The following is a 13,018-nucleotide window of genomic DNA, read 5'->3' on the forward strand; positions in this document are numbered from 1 at the left end:
AGGAAAACGGCGTTTCCGTGCGCGGTGCTGGTGCTGGCTCACCAGTGCAGCTTAGTCACGCTGGCCACATGACCCGGAAGTGTCTTCGGACAGTGCCGACTCCCGGCCTCTAGAGCGAGATGAGCGTGCAAACCCTAGAGTCGGTCACGACTAGCCCGTACGGGCAGGGGTATCTTTACCTTTACCTAGCAAATAATCCCCTGGACCTATCTGCCTTTTGGTGGGATCAATCCCCTCTAGAGCAGCTCCCATGTCTCCAAATTTCATGTGCTTAAGTGGAAAAACAAAAACATTATTGCCAATGCAAGTCAGTGGGAGGAATGGAGGTGAAGACTTACGAATTTGGATTAGATTGGATCTGAACCATAACTAATTGGGGATGAGGGCTTGCACAACCCATTTGGAGGACATAGATGGATGATCTGGTGTGAAAGGAACATAAAGTTGCAGAGTGTTCCCTACTTAAAATGAATCCTCCAGTGGTGAGCCTCTGATGTCTATTGTTTAACAGACTATCACATAGACAGTGTCAAGAAAAGTCAGGAGAGACCTGCTCCCCCGCATCACCAAAAAGTAACACCAACATTCCCAAACCTTGCTTTTCAACATAAACAGATACGGTAAGTACTATTTTAACACCGGAAACTTCAATTCAGGGACATAGGAAACTGTCAAGAGCATTTGTCCATCATGTAGCTCCAGTATTGTCTACACTTGTGAGCGTGAATCTGAAGGCTGAATTAGGCCCACCGTGCCTCCCCATTCGGCCTGCGAGGTCATTTTGGCCAAGCCACACTCATCACCCCTGCACCTGATGCCACGGTTGTCATTAGGTTTGGGGCAGGTAAAAAATCTTGCTCAGCAGAAAGGAAGATAAGCAGACCTAAAAAAACAAAACAAAACAAAACCCCTTTGCAAAGAGCTGCGCAAAATTGCTCTTTGAAAGGAGCTTCTCAAGAAGGTCTGGCACAGAACTTTGCAAGTCGCTGTGAGTGAGGTGGAACTTGCAGGATTTCTGTGAGTAACCTAGGCCACACCTCTCTTTCTACAAAGCAATTACTAACATATGTCCTGGCTCAACTTCCTGATGCACTTACCCTTCCTTGCATAAGCCAGATTTAATTGTTTCGTTTCCAGTGCAAGGTTATAGATTGGAATCTACTAGCAAAACATTTTTCAACATAGCTGCTGGCACCAGAGCAACATGTGGAAACTGCTGGTAGTATCCATGTAATACTTTTTTATCATTTATTTATTTGGAGATATTCACACTTAAATTACAGAACAGCCAATTAGAACTCCTCCACCCCACTTCACAACAACCCTGCGAGTTACTTTAAGCTGAGAGATAACGTGTGGATAAAGGTCAGTAAGGCAGCTTCTTGGCTAACTGGAGATTTGAACCTGGCTCCCTTTAGCCCTGTTTTGATACTAAATGCAGCATCACACTAAACCCTGAGAGAAACTTGAAGGACAGGAAGGGATAAGGCAGGACAGGGCAGGAGTGGGAAATGTTGCTTTTTTCCCTGTTGAACTCTGCATTCCTTTTGACACAGGCCAACAGTAGGTGGGGCAAATTCCCCTTGGTACAGACACTCACACCAAATTGACACTCACACCAAATTCCTAATCAGACCAAATTCCAAGTCAGGATTTGTTTAGTACCTTGTCGTACCTTGGAAGTCAAACAGAATTCATTCTGGAAGTCCAAAATGTTTGGAAACCAAAGCTCAGCTTCCTGCAGCCAACCAGAAACTGTGGAAGCCACAGTGGATGTCCAGCTTCCAAAAATCGTTTGAAAACTGGAACACTCACTTCCGGGTTTTGATCATTTGGGAGCCAATTTGTTCGGGAGCCAAGGCATTTGAGATCAAGGTATGACCGTACAGGACAGACTTCAAAGATTGTGCAAGAGCATTTCCATTAGGACACATACTCAACAGACAACATATGCATAATCTTAGCTGGGAAAGTTCAAGCGGGTCATCACAAAAGTGTCCTGCGTCCTGATATCAGACTCCTCCCGGGAGCTCCCTCTGTCACTCTTATCAGTAAGAAGCTTCTTCCAGAGAAGGAGCCTGAAAGTAAGTTGGATTTTGAGCTGGTTTCCTCCTCACCAAGGACACAGAGATTCCAGTGCCAGAACGAACGAACCTCACAGGACCAGCCTGTCAGAGTGTGCCCATTTGCTTGCCAAGACCAGAGAGGCCTATTGTTTGCCACACGAAGGCTTGTGACCATCCTTCTCATCTGTTCATGCCTAGCCATGCAGTTCATCTGCTGTGCCGTTAAACCTTGCAATGCCTATGTCTCATTCATCAAAGAATTTGGCAGAAACGGACACCTGAGTTTGAGTTCTGCTTCTGTCAGCAAGGTCATGGGCTTCCTAAGGTGGCAGACCTATGTGTGGGTTGAGAGGAAGTCCTATTCAAAGCAATAGGGCTTACTTCTGAGTAAACATGCATTTACCCAGCTGCAAAATGTTGTGGGAGACTTGGTAAATATAGATCTATCTATTTCAATCCATCGCAGAGCTGCCAAGCGCAGAACTAATTATAAACCATTTCGTACTAAAAGCAATAAATTGCTCTTGTGTTTTATCCAAGCTTAAATTACCTATTGCTGAGAGAGGGAGATCAAACATGCACATCTCCGACAAAAACAAACAATTTATTTTTATTTTATTTTGGAAATCATATGCATCAAAATAAAAAAAGGAAGCTTTGGGAAACATGGCTTGATTTTCAGAAACTGACAGGTATTCTAGTTACATTAAGCCACCGAGATTTAGGTGGGTTCAAAAGGGGAGGAGGGCAGTTCATTGAGGATAAGGGGAGCAGTGGCTTCTAGCCATGATGGCTAGATGCTACCTCCAGGTTTCAGAAGACAGGTGCCTCTTAAGTACATGTTAATGAGAAGCAACCATGGGAGAGGTCTCCTCCTCCTTTTGTTCTGGTCATGGCTTCCCAGAGAGAAGGTCAAAGGACTAGACAGACCTTTGGTCCAACAAAGCTCTTCTGTCAGGGACTGGCTGGATGAGGAAGAGTGCCCAAGAGCCCCCCAACAAGAGCTCAGAAGATGATGACTTAGATCCTGGATCCTGGTTGTGGGACACTGAAGAACAGTCTACAGAAGCGATGAGCTGGGAGGTACTAGAAGTAGAGGATTGGAGCGATCAAAGGTCAGGAGAAGGAGGGCCTTCTAGGACAGAGTTAGAGGCTGAGAGTCACAGTGTGAGTGCAGATAGTCACAGTCCTGCTGACAATCCTCCCCCTCTGACGCTCTGTTTGAGGAGAGTCCTGAGTGTTGCTGAGCAAAGAGCCAGACAGTCCCAGAGGAGGCACTCACCCCCTCGACACAGTCTTTGTCTGCTTGAGAGGCATCCAGAGTGAGAGGCTAGAGTATGGTTATCAAAAAATTTTCAATGAATCAGGGGACACTTTTTTAAAAAAAGTTGAGTAGCAACAGGGAGTCAGTAGTGGGGATGGTGAGGGAAAAGATCCTGGGCCCAAGCACACATGCATATTGTATAAAAGTGCAAAGCCCTTCTTTCACACCCTGTGAAACATAAATGCCGTCCCCAGTTCCCAGGGACAGTCCCCAGATTTGCAAATCTGTCCCCGGACAAATTCCGTCCCCGGAATGTGCCCAGATTTGTAAATCTGTCCCTGGGAAACGTGGCAGCAGCAGCCTCAGCAGCCCGGGGCCAGCCTGGTAGTGCAGTTGGCTCTGGCTGGCTTCAGGAGCTGCTCGCTGCTGTGGCGCAGGAAAAATGGTGGGTGCCATGGCAGCGAGCAGCTCCTGAAGCCAGCCAGAGCCAACTGCGCTACCAGGCTGGCTCCGGGCTGCTGAGGCTGCTGCTGCCACGTTTCCCAGGGACAGATTTGCAAATCTGGGGACATTCTGGGGACGGAATTTGTCCGGGGACAGATTTGCAAATCTGGGGACTGTCCCTGGGAACTGGGGACGTCTGGTTACCCTAGGCTAGAGGGGAAGGGTACAGCTAGTGGTCAGTTTCAGCAACTTGTCAGCTGGATTTATACAAACCAGAGGACTCTGCAGTGTTGGCATTTTCTGTTAATAAAGAACTCATTGCATTCTGTGTCGCCCGTATGTGTGCCTGCCCTGTGGTTGACCTGGCTCCCTGACAGCTCCTTGACATCTTATGCTTCCAAATGGTGTGTTGCGTGTGGGACAGTGTGACCCTTTGCAAGTTTATACAGAAATGAATCCCACTAACTTTCATGAGATTGATTCCCTAGTATGCATTCTTAGGGTTGTGGTTCGAGGACCCGACCCCCGCAATGTGAAATGAATACGCAAGGACACGTGATATAAGGTTAATGGGCAAGGAAAGGCCACAACTTTATTGATTACAGCAGTGAAACGGTATTGGCTTAGGCATTGGATCTCTAAAGCAAGTGGGTTTATTCACCAGTAGGTGGAGCCTGTTGATGCTAATCCAACTATAGGCTCTCCCCTGATGTCACCAAGGGTCATGCCATGGCCTTCCGCCAAGCAGGCATCGGACAGAGTACACGACCGCCAGATTCCTTTAACGGAATACCCAAAAAATTGAAGGCAAAGGCGATGGCCACACCTAGCCCTTCGACACACCACAACACATTATTCCAATGCCTAACCTACCCACCAATACCACAAAAGTTGTGACGATTGCTACGAGGTAGGCAAAAAAACGAAAAAGCCTAATGCCAAATAGAAAAATTTCTACCAGGCCCCCTGGACAACCAGGGCGACCAACCTAAGGTCCATAGCAAGGCCAATGACCTAAGCCCTAACTCAAAGGGAGTGGAGGGTGGGTGACTCGCGACAAGACGACGGCGAAGAATGAGGCCGGGGAGAGGCTGGCGCCGCAGCAAAAGGCTGCTGAGCACGCCCCCTCGGAGGCACCTGGTTGGGTGCCAGTCGAGGGGCGTGGGCACCAGCCAGGTGAGGTGGAGGCAGGGGGCTAACGCCCCCTGCTAGGGGCGGTGCTCGGGCTCCCGCCCACAACCACTCCCCTCTCTTCCAGGGAGGAGAGTCTTTGTGGTTCGAGGACCCGACCCCCGCAATGTGAAATGAATACACAAGGACACGTGATATAAGGTTAATGGGCAAGGAAAGGCCACAACTTTATTGATTACAGCAGTGAAACGGTATTGGCTTAGGCATTGGATCTCTAAAGCAAGTGGGTTTATTCACCAGTAGGTGGAGCCTGTTGATGCTAATCCAACTATAGGCTCTCCCCTGATGTCACCGAGGGTCGTGCCATGGCCTCCCGCCAAGCAGGCATCGGACAGAGTACACGACCGCCAGATTCCTTTAACGGAATACCCAAAAAATTGAAGGCATAGGCGATGGCCACACCTAGTCCTTCGACACACCACAACCCATTATTCCAATGCCTAACCGCCACCTGAGCCGAACAGGCTTGCCGCCAATACCCTCACGGCTGCAACCAATCCCAAATGCTATTGATGACACTATCTAACCAAAAGTCGTTCCCCAGATCTGATAGATGCACACCGTCATTCCGGTATAAGGCTTGATCGCCAATACGAATACGGTCATGACAAATGACTCGGCCATTCATGAAGCGCACCCAACGGGCCACTGTCCGATTTACGAGTTTCCTGGTTTTTTCAATGGCCATACAGCTCTGCTTCCAGGGAGGAGAGTCTTTACAGTCCAAGTCTGCACCAACTCAACTCACAACTGAGCTACACGTCCAAGTGAGGACTTGAACCAGGTCATCCAGGGCCTTGTTTGACACTTTAACCACTACACCACACTGCCTCTCATAAGAACTGGACCAGACCAGCATCTTGTGGCCAATCAGATGCCTATCAGAAGCCCACAAGCAAGAGAGGAGCACAACAGTCCTTGACCAATTACGATTCCCAGGAATTGAAGTAGTACCTAATTAAAGTAGCATAGCTGGCAATGGAAGGAGATTTTCCTTCCCAGTTCTATACATGAGACCAACCTGTGAATGGACACTATCCATCATTATCAGATGACAAGTGGAACCAGATGCACATATCGTATTATTTTACTTGTAGGCACCACTTGATCACATAATTACATATCCCTCCCCCTTTTTTGGCAGATGCAAGGGGGAGGGGATCTTGAGTGCTTTCTCCAATCTATAGTTTGTCATGGGATTTTTAAAAAGCCATCTTTCTATATGATAGAACTAGGTCTAATTTACCCATTAGAGAAAACAACATCGTAAAGAATATCTGCCAACTCCACGATATAAAACTTCACCATGCATCATGAAAAATAATTGCAATGCAATTACCTCTGAATTATAAAACCGTCAAATAGGTGCAATAAGACAAGAGCCTGTGAACATATGAAAAACTGCCTAGCACAGATATAATTATATATGTTTGGGTTGAGGCTGAAAGAGAAAGGGAGCAAAGACGTAAAATAATAAAGCAGGTGCCATTTGAGAGGAAAGCACAATGGTGCCAAAAATTATGGAACGGTGGAATGGACTTCAACCTTTGCTGAATATGGATATGTGCCAAAACATAAGTGCCTGTGTTTATAGACCCGGAAAGTGCTTTCAGCCAGCTTAGAGTAGTGCACCACATGTGCCCATTCGTGGTGAGGTCAGATGTAGCCATGGTTTTGTATGCTTCAGTTACGTTTTTGGACTACTGCACCGCACTCTGTGTGGGGCTGCCCTTGAACACTACTCAGAAACTTCCGTTGGCTCAGAATGATGCTGCCAAAAACTTGACCGAAGCCAGCTGTTTGGGATCATGTGACCCTTTATTGTATTGACGGTTGGTACAATGGAAAGCGGTGGCCAGGACATCTAGAGCAGGTTTCCCAAAGCTTGGGTCTCCAGTTGCTTTTGGACTACAAATCCCATCATCCCTAGCTAGCAGGACCAGTGGTCAGGGATGATGGGAATTGTAGTCCACAAAGAGCTGGAGACCCAAGTTTGGGAATCCTTCTAGAGCCTTCAATGGCTTAAGGTCAAGTTGCCTGAGTGCCTTTTTCTGCCTTTGTGTATTTGTTTGTCCTTTAAGACAGAACCGCCTGTGCATATTTTGAGGACTGCTTAGTGGCAAGAGACGAGAGACCTTTTCCTACAGCAGTGTCCTGTACGTGGAACTCCCTGACTCATGAGCAGCTGTGGAAACCTGTGGTCTTCTAGATGTTGCTGGACTTAAAAAAACCCATCACCTGCCCCCCATCAGCAATGCCATGGTTGATGAGATGTGTGGTGGGACAACATCTGGAGGGCTGAAGATTCCCCATGCCTGATTTAATTCCTCTTCCTCTTTACCTCCATCCCACTGCCATTGGAAGGCTGTTCTTTTGCAGTTGGCCTTAAACTTTGTCACTGTTTGAGTTACTGTAACTGCAGTTCCCACCTCACGGAGCTGCGATTCCCAGCACCCTTAACAAACTACAGTTCCCAAGGTTCCTTGTGGGAAGCCATAACTATGTACTGTGAAGCTGACCTAAGGTAAGCATGGGTGGGGAATCTATACCCCACCCATGAGATTTTCACTTAAATTACAATGCTGCCAGGTATGCCCCACATTTGCTTGGCCTGAGGTATAGTTGAGTATTTGAAGGGAAAAGTAGACAGGAAGTCCAGTGCATCTTTGCATTTAACATGCATGTTTTTAAAAATGCAAATTGCATCAGCTGTGGGGGAGGGGGTAATAATCATTAATCGTATCAGAGCAGGCATGAGGGGGAAGGGCTTAACCCCTTCTTCCCCTGCTATAGTCCTCAGGAAAATCACTCCTCTTGAGGCGGTATTTTGCATCCTGAGAATCCTTCAGTGACTGTGGATTTATGATCTGTGACCAAATATCATTTCTGACTAAATTACATCATTAAAAAAAAGCTTAATTATTATGTGTTGTCCCGACAGCCATAAATAAAATGAACCTCTTATAGCCATAAATAAAGAGAACCTCCAAGTTTTTATTTCTTTGTGTCTTATATTAACATCTTATCTCTCCCTGCAACCTGCTCAGAGTGCTCTCTTATGTTAGGAAGTCCTTCTCATTTCAATAGAACTTACATCCATTTCTACTTAGTCTGCCTGGGACCATCATCTTTGTTCTTTCTGCCATAGCAGTCCAGCTACGTAGATGGCTGGACCAAAAGACCAGAGTCACATCCACAGCAGACATTTAAATTATATGGCTTCTGCAAGAAAAGAAATATATATATATAGGGAACTGTAGTTTTTGAGGGTGCTGGGAATCGTAGCTCGTAACTATAATTCCCAGGGTTCTTTGGAAGAAATCGTGCATTTCAAATGCATGGTGTGAATGTAACCAAGAACCTCATGGCTGGGCCGGGTAATTGTGAATTTCCCATATCCAAATAAGTGGCGCAATAGGTCAGTGCAACCTTCTGTTAGCCAGAAGGTTGATGGGTCGAGCCCACCCAGGGATGGCTGTGGGCAGGATTCCTGCACTGCCCTCAGGGTCCCTTCGAACTCTGCAATTCTAGGATTCTAGGGAAAGGAAGAGCTAGCCTCCATCACATTTCCTGAAAAGCCTTGCTCATTATTTTTATTTCACCTAATAGACAAACTTTCGAGATACTCCAAAAACCTTCCAGTTTCCCCATATCTCACTTCTGCCAGGTTTTGTGAATTCTTACCAAAATACACAGCAAGTCAATACACAACCAAAATGTGAGCAAACATTTGAGTTCCAGCCAACCTGATGAAGAGTTCTGAATGATCTGAAAGCTAGCCTACTATTTTCCTACCATAGATTAGGTTAGATTAGCTCCTATGGACCCAATACAGCCACTTTCAATTAGTGTGTGTGCCTTTAACAGTTTCCTGACATGGGGAAATCTTCCACCAGCTGTATGCCAGATATGTGTTAAAAGCACAGGAGCCTTAGCAGAGCAAAATACTTGGCATCTCTGTGTCTGCAACTGATTGACAGAAGGGATATCCTACCTCTATGATTTTGGTTGCTAGATAAGCTTTGCTGCGGAAAGTCTGCAGATGGGGAAACACAAGTTGCTTGCATAGTGGTATACTACACGACACTTACTTGAGAGTAAGCCCCACCTCAGTTTGTAAACATGTTTCGAGTCAATGTGAAAAAAGTATTTCTCCTGCTTGTGTCTGCCTGCTCTTTCTGCCACAACAGCTTGTGCAAAGACCAGGGTCTGGAGCCTGAGTTTTCTGCCTGCAGAGCTGCATTGTTTGAAGATAAGCGGGGCAAATTGGTCTCTGAGGCAATGCAGCCCACTGACTAGGAAGTAAGTCTCTTCCAACTTAGTAGCATTTGTTTCTCAGTAACTGTGAGCAAAGATCTGCGTACAAGCATTGCGTGCATAGCTGTCAACTTTTCTCTTTTCTTGTGAGGAATCCTATTCAGAATAAGGGAATTTCCCTTTAAAAAGGGGAAAGTTGACAGCTATGATTGTGTGTGTGTGTTGGAAGGGGGCTTTGTTAACTGTTAGCAATGGGGACAAAGTCTGGACTGGGAAAATCCCTGGTGCCTCATGCCCAGTGTAAGTCAAATCCAGACAGTTCCAAAGCAGAGCCTGGGCTCATATCTGGATTTGACCACCATCACTACTGCTAGCCAGCCTTCCAACCTCCTTCTCCCAAGTTCATCAGACAGCAAGGGCTCCTCCTAACCCTCTTGTTTTTGGTGATTCTCCCATTTGAGAAGGCTCAGGAAAGGCTAGAGGACCACAAAAAAAATCAGTGGAAGCCAATGGGAGTTTGCCCATCACCACGTTGAAAGACCCTCCAAGTGTCCCTGTTTTCCATGGCCAGTCCTGGATTTACAGAAGCCATACTAATTTCTGATTTGATACTGGAATATCCCACTTTTCCTTGGGACGTACCGATTTTCATTGGAGAAATGTTGGAGGGTATGGAGTTATGCAATCCCTGAGCAAAGTAACTATACAGCCATACCTCGGGTTGAAGTAGTTTCAAGATGAATATTTTTGGGTTGTGCTCCATGGCAACCCGGAAGTAACGGAGCGTGTTACTTCCAGGTTTCATCGCTTGTGCATGCACATGCGCAGACGCTCAAAATGACGTCATGCGCATGTGCGGAAGTGCCGAATCGTGACTCGAGGACGTGGGTTGCGTTCACTTCTGGATGCGAATGGGGCTCCGGAATGGATACTGTTTGCATTCAGAGGTACCACTGTACAACTTTTAGAAGACATCTGAAGGCAGCCCTGCCTAGGGAAGTTGTTTCATGTTGTATTATGTTTTTATATATGTTGGTAGCAGCCCAGAATGGCTGGGACAACCCAATCAGATGGGCGGGGTTTATTATCATTATTGTGAGTTGTTGTTGTTGTTGTTGTTGTTGTTGGAATAGGATGTCCGTATTTTAATTGGAGAAATGTTGGAGGGTATGTGTCTGGTGTTAATTGGGCATCATTAGATCCAGTCTTTTTCCTCTAAGAGTTTCTAGACCTTATGGCGCCAAATAAAAACCCAAGACACACACAGGCTGTCCTCTGAATTAAATCTCAGTAACCAAAGAGAACAGGGCTCCTAGAAATCAAAGAGGAAGGATTTAGCACGTATCTCTTGTCTATAGCAATTACCGCCCATCCCTCTGTACCTAATTCCCCCCCTCCCTGTTTGATTCAAACAGACTTCCAAGAACATTGCGAAATAGCTTAAATCTTCCTTCTTGGAAATATACACAGAGTTGCCCACCGATGTTTTCTTTTCAAATTTGGAACTATGCTGCACCACTAAATTGTAGGGGAGGGGAACCTCAAAGCAGTTTACAAAGAGGACGCAACAATGAAATTATTAACAGAAAAGTTAAAATCAATGATTTAAAATGTTTAAATTTGATAGGCTGCTTCCGAGCAAATGTGGATGTATTATAGCCCTTGGCTGCAATCCCATGCACACTAGTTGTGAGTCTGGATGCAGGAGAATTTGGATTCTATTTGAATTTAAAGTCAAACCCACCTAATTCACAATTTGTGAAACAATACGTGAACCGAAACAAAGCTGCCTCTCAAAATTCGTACGTTGTCAAATTTTGCAATCGAGTACCATGTACATATAAATGTGCATATACGTCAGTAAATGTCATATAGAAATGAATATACAGTGGTACCTCAGGTTACATACGCTTCAGGTTACATACGCTTCAGGTTACAGACTCCGCTAACCCAGAAATATTACCTCGGGTTAAGAACTTTGCTTCAGGATGAGAACAGAAATCGTGCGGCGGCAGCGGGAGGCCCCATTAGCTAAAGTGGTGCTTCAGGTTAAGAACAGTTTCAGGTTAAGAACAGACATCCAGAACAAATTAAGTTCTTAACCTGAGGTACCACTGTATTACTAAAAAAATAGCAGAGATATATTAGGGGAAATGCAGATGTTGGACAAAGCGGCATACAAGAATGAGCATATTACATGAAATCTGCAGTCAGATGCTAATGAATTAATTTGCAAACTAATGTGGGAATGTGAGAGTGGAAAAGAGAGAAACTGAGAGAAACCAAAATGGACATATTCAGTGCACCTTCCCTACTTGGGAGCAAGTCTCATTCAGTTCCATGAGATTTGCTTTGGAGTAAGCCTACTATGTGGTATCAGGGGCTATAAATGTGGAATGCAAATCCTGAGGGTGGTTTGACCCGGCTTGCTGACTCTCTCGGGTCTCATGCTGCAGGTTTGGTAAGAGTGCTCTGACCTTTGCATGTTTACTGGAAGGAAGTCCCACTGGGGTTCACTCCCAAGTCAATCTTAAATCTTCCCCCTAGTGAGGCTTAAATCAGTGCAGGATTAGGCCTTTGGAAAGTGTCTTGGAACTGAAGGCTCCGACTGTCAGAAGCTGAAACTGGCAGCAAGAAGGGAGGCCAGACCACAACTGCTGCTTGTATCAGGTACTGGAAAACTTCTAGAGGCAGGATTAGACCCCTGTTCGTTCCACCAAAGATCTCTCCCTGACCCAGTTTTCAAAAAAAAAAAAAAAAAAAACACTCAGGGATTCTTATTGTCTTCTTTCTTTCCTTAATTAGTCCTGGCCTGACATGGTTGTTTGTTAGGACTGGTGGTTCTTCAGGGAGAATTGTATCTCTTTTTAAATGTGTAGAAGTATATGTCTGAGATTAAGCGTTAATTAAAGGTGCCTAAATTGTGGGGGCAGCAGGGGATCCCCTTAGATTTTGTGACAAGCCCCTTTAGCTCCATATATATATATATGGGGAATTTATGATTTGACTAAAATGGAAGGGAACTGGAGAGTGGGCCTTTTAGATTTCCTTGTCAGCCTCCAACTTCCCCACCCCTGCAAAAAGGCAATTTAATTTTGTTATTTGGTTGTCAAAGTTTTTAGACCGCTTCCTCAGCAAAAGCCTCTAAGCAGTTTGCAAAACAAACAAAAACAAACCACCAATAGGCAGTATTTATTTAAAACATATGTAAATCAAACATTGAAGACAAATTGATGCAAAACGTATTGAAAATATAAACAAAAGCGGTGGTTTTAAAACAAGTATGTGCAATAAAATCGCATGTTTGAAATGCATGTTTAAAAAAAAATTATGCTTGCCCAGTGGTGAGTGATGGGGCTGTGACTTGAATGTCTTTGAATGGTTTTTTTCACTCTGCAAAGATGCTGCACATTCATTTATTGGCCTCCCATGTTGCTCTCCTTGTACCTTCCCAGCAGTTCTCTGACTCTTGGAGACCAAGCAACCTAACATCACATTAACACCATGCATTTAGAGCACTCTTATGCCACTTTATGTCCACCTTATGAGGGGACGCAGGTGGTGCTGTGGGTTAAAGCCTCAGCGCCTAGGACTTGCCGATCGAAAGGTCGGCGGTTCGAATCCCTGTGGCGGGGTGCGCTCCCGCTGCTCGGTCCCAGCGCCTGCCAACCTAGCAGTTCGAAAGCACCTCCGGGTGCAAGTAGATAAATAGGGACCGCTTACCAGCGGGAAGGTAAACGGCGTTTCCGTGTGCGGCTCTGGCTCGCCAGATGCAGCTTTGTCATGCTGGCCACGT

At 45.7% G+C, this 13,018-nt stretch overlaps 1 protein-coding gene and 1 long non-coding RNA gene across 2 annotated transcripts in view; both read left to right on the forward strand.

The window, feature by feature from the left end:
• LOC310826361 overlaps window positions 1-13,018 on the forward strand; it is a 683,860-nt gene that overhangs the window by 531,028 nt on the left and 139,814 nt on the right. The window lies entirely within an intron of this gene.
• Window positions 11,866-13,018, forward strand: part of SLC15A5 (solute carrier family 15 member 5) — a 45,797-nt gene continuing 44,644 nt past the window's right edge. Inside the window, exon 1 of the mRNA XM_083700493.1 lies at window positions 11,866-11,892. The gene's annotated coding sequence lies outside the window, so the exon portion shown is untranslated. The remainder of the gene's footprint in view (window positions 11,893-13,018) is intronic.

This window comes from Podarcis gaigeae (assembly GCF_964106915.1).
Source record: "Podarcis gaigeae genome assembly, chromosome: 10".
Classification (NCBI taxonomy): Eukaryota; Metazoa; Chordata; class Lepidosauria; order Squamata; family Lacertidae; genus Podarcis; species Podarcis gaigeae.